Genomic DNA, 4,245 nt, shown 5'->3' on the forward strand with positions numbered 1-4,245 from the left:
TGGAGAACAAACCAGAAAGGGCAGGGTGAGCGCAGGGAGCCCCTGCTACAGGCACTGCTACAGGATCCAGGAGAAAGATCATGGTTTGAGCTGTGGTGACGGTTAGAAGTTTGTTCTCTTTAGTGGGGCAAGATAAAATTCTTTCTTCTTGTTTTTAGGTGAATTTGTAGAGAGTGAGAGAAAATAAAAGTGAAATAAGATCATATAAAGGACAGAGTAGATTTGAAGCACTGACTCCTTCGTAGGTGGACAGGCTAGGATCTCATTTATTCGGACTGGCGTTCATTTTTATTTATTTTTTTTTTTCTTAACTGTTTTATTGTGAATTATGTGATAGTTTACATGGGAGAACATTAGTTTTACATTTATTTTATCGTATATCGTCTCATTGCCATGGTTACAATCCCCTCCATGCATCCCTTCCCCCGTGCCCCCCAAGTTTTCAGCACACAGTCGCTCTCCCTCTCTGGGTCTAAAGTCTCCAGCTGCTCCATTGCTCCACGTCATCATCTCTGCCTCCATTTCAGGCATCACTGCTTCTCTGGGTAGGGTCCCGCTCTCTGCTCTTCTCCCTTGATGGTCTTAGGGACCTCCGCTCCTAGACTGAAAAGTTAATCACTCCCCTCCTTGCTATAAAAGTCTACCTTTACATTTCCAACCCTCACAATCAGTCCTGATAACAATTATTCACTATTGTATCACAAAAGACCTGTCTGCATTTCATTGCATCAGCTCTGCCTAGACAGATTGAATACTACTCACTGGAGATTCTACCTTCCTCTAAGCCCTCTGGATCTAGGTTTCCTCTTGAAAGCTTGTAAGCCAGTCACTTCTTGCTTTTGTAGCCCCCCCCCCACCACCACCATTTTGGGTGGCCAATGTCCAAGTTGCCCATCCCTGTCTACTCTGTGTGTGGATGGGGAGGGAATGATTCTTGCTGTAAGGACTTGTTCCCTCTTTTGAGCTACTGCTTCCATAGGTGTAGGTCAGCGTTCATTTTTATTGTCCTGCACATAACAACTCATTAAGTGGAGCAACCACGCCGTCTTGAAGAGAGCTGGCATTTGCTGGGTTCAAGTCTCTCTTTGGCTACTTTTGCCCTGGGCACTGATCCTGGGTTCAGTAAGCCATCACTTCCGCTTCAGGAGCAGTTTCGTTCTGTTCTTTAGACATAGTCAAGACAGCATCATACCAAAAGCACCTTCTGAGGCTGTTGTCTTCAGGAAGGACTTCTTCCAGTTTCAGACGCTGCTCTTTGTAAAGGGCACCTAGACTGTTTGAACACCAATGAGACCTTAGACACAGCTAGAGTGAAAGGGTATGGAGAGACATGGAGGCCTTGAACCTCAGAGAGTTTGGACTTGATCTCATGTATACAAAGGTGACATCATCAGAGTTTTTAACATGAAAAAGAGACATGCTCAAGGCTTTCAAGATTAATTTGGTAAAATCTGGGGTGTAGGAACCCTGTAGTGGGTGGAGACTGAGGGAAGAGAAAGCTGCCGTGGCAAAAAAAAAAATAGTTCTGGTGAGAACTGATGGGGATTTGAAAAGAGGAAGAGATTCAGAGACGGTTTAGAGGATCTGGGCCATTCTAGAACTGGTCATCTGAGTCGTGAAGACCACAGGTGCCCAGGACTAAGGGAGAAGTGAATGTGTACAGGGTACATTCTACCTCAGGACTTGTTCATGTGGTCCCCATCTGAGAGTTTTGTGCCAAATTTTTCAGTGGAATCACCTCTGTTCTCCATAACTGAGTCCTAACGTACTAGAATCCTTACAAGCTTTCTCAGCCTTGCAGTTCTAATATATATATATATATTTTAAATCTAAAGACCATATTACGAAAAATAGCAACCCCTGGGAGATACTCAAGAGTAAAAGGCAACAGTAGTAAATACTATTACATACACATTCCTACAATAACAGCAATAATATTCAGCAATTTACTAGTGGATACCTAAGTAGATATGTAAGCTGAACAGGTGTGGGATGGCATATGGGAGTACACCCACAAGTATATACCAGTTTGGCAGAGGGTATTTCTATGAAGTCCTGGTGTGGCACTGTGAGTTAATGTGCTGAACTGCAAGGTCTGCTTGAACTGCAAGGTCAGTGGTTCAAACTTACCAGCCACTCCTTGGAAACCCTATACGGAATCAATTACACTTAACAACAACAACATTTATATGTGCTGCAAAAATATCCAAGTATATAGTAGAGCATATGAAGGCAAAGTTATGTAAACTTCTTAGTTATAACCAAATACCTTCAGGAAGTGAATCACTGTGATTGAGGGCATAAGACCATAAGGTCATCTTTGCAGACATATAGGTCAGTTGGCATAACATAGTCCATAAAGACAATACTCTACATTCTACTAGATGGAACCACAAGCGTGGCAGCTCAAACCTACCAGCTGCTCCTTGGAAACCCTATACATGGTCACTTTGAGTTGGAACCGACTCAAAGGTACTTAACAACAACAACACTTTGGTGAATAGTGACTGGGATTTTAAAACTCTCTAGTGGCCATCTAAAATACAGCTGTTGGTCTCTTTCTGTCTACAGCAAAAAACAGTGTAGAAAATGAAAGACTCAAGGAAACCATTAATTCAAAGGACTTAAGAGCCACACAAACCTCAGCTTCCACTAGACTGAGACCAGAAGAACTTGGTCCTGGCTACTACTACTGATCACTGTGCTCAGGTCATGATAGAAGACCTTGTACAGAATGGGAGAAAAATGGAGAACGAAATTAAAAAGCACAAAACAGTTTAGACTTACTGGTGGATTGAGACTGGCTGTTCAAGTCCCCAAGACTATCACCCTTTGTTGTTGTTAAGTGCCATCGAGTCGGTTCCGACTCAAAATGACCATGTATAGGGTTTATGAGGAGCTGGTGAGCTAGAACCGCCAACATTGCGGTTCAAACCAACTTTGCAGTTCAGCGCATGAACTCACAGCGCCACATCAGGACTCCTGCAGTACTTACATTCCTTCAAATCTAGAACTGAACTCACTCCTGGTCACCTTTCACCAAACAACAGGCCTATAAAGTGAACATAACACCCAAGAGGAATAGGTTTTTCAGAAAAGTCAACTACGGGGGACCTAGAGAGTAACATTTGCCCCCAAACGAAGTTCAGAAGGCAGGAAGGGGTAGGGAAGATGGGTGAATGGAAACGGGGCAACTGGAGAGGACATGGGAAGAGGGCTGTCACATAAAGGGAATTGCAACTCAGATCACGAAACAAAATGTGTATAAATTGTAGCATGGGAAATTAATTTGCTTTGCAAACTTTCTCTCCAACACAATAAAATATTGAAAAAATAAATAGTAAATAGGTATATGAGTATTCGCCCCTGCTAAAACATACTCATGGGAATACAGTGTCTCTGTACAATAAGCACTGGACTGCAAACCACAAAATCTGTGTGTGGTTCGAGCCAGCCAGGAGAAAGATGAGGCTTTCTGCTCTTGTGAAGGTTTAAAGCCTCAGAAACACCACTATACAGGTTCTACTATGAGTCAGATCGGTTTTGGCCAGGTGGCATCATTGATGGACTCAAGTGTGGCAGCGGTAGTGAGGTTGGCCCAGGATCGGACATTGTTTCATTCTGCTGTGCATGGGGTCGCTATGAGTCAGTTCCGACTCGATGGCACCTGACAACAACAACAACTATGAGTCAGAACCAACTGCACAGGACTGAACAACCACAATAACAAAGCATACTCATAAACTGTAATACAAGTGATGGAGACTTTGAGATCATTTCCTGAACAATTTTTGCCCCAGGTATCCTTTTCCTACATGGCGCACAACGACAACATCCTTTTCCTTATTACCCATACACTCTGAGACAGCCTTAAAGAAAACCTTCACACTGGCTGTGACTGAGGTGACCATTCACCCTGAGTTAGTCTGAAATGAAAACAATGAAACTTTTCAAACAAGTCAGACCCACAAGGAGTAGAAAATAGTAGAATTAATGGTTTGTTGGCATGGGGAATATATGGTTTTATCAACTATTTGAGATCAAAAGGGCAGCATTTACACAAAGACAAAGTTCAGGAGGGTTGGGAAAGAGGGAGGACTGAAATAAACACGGAGGCAGTAGTATAAGTGACGTAATGGTAAGTTGTAGGGATTGTAATCAATAACCTGAAAGAAAATATGTTTGAATTGTTGACTGGAAACCTGATCTGCTCAGTAAACCTTCACTCCATTCACAATAAAAAGT

The sequence above is a fragment of the Chrysochloris asiatica genome, unplaced genomic scaffold (assembly GCF_000296735.1).
Source record: "Chrysochloris asiatica unplaced genomic scaffold, ChrAsi1.0 scaffold00178, whole genome shotgun sequence".
Classification (NCBI taxonomy): domain Eukaryota; kingdom Metazoa; phylum Chordata; class Mammalia; order Afrosoricida; family Chrysochloridae; genus Chrysochloris; species Chrysochloris asiatica.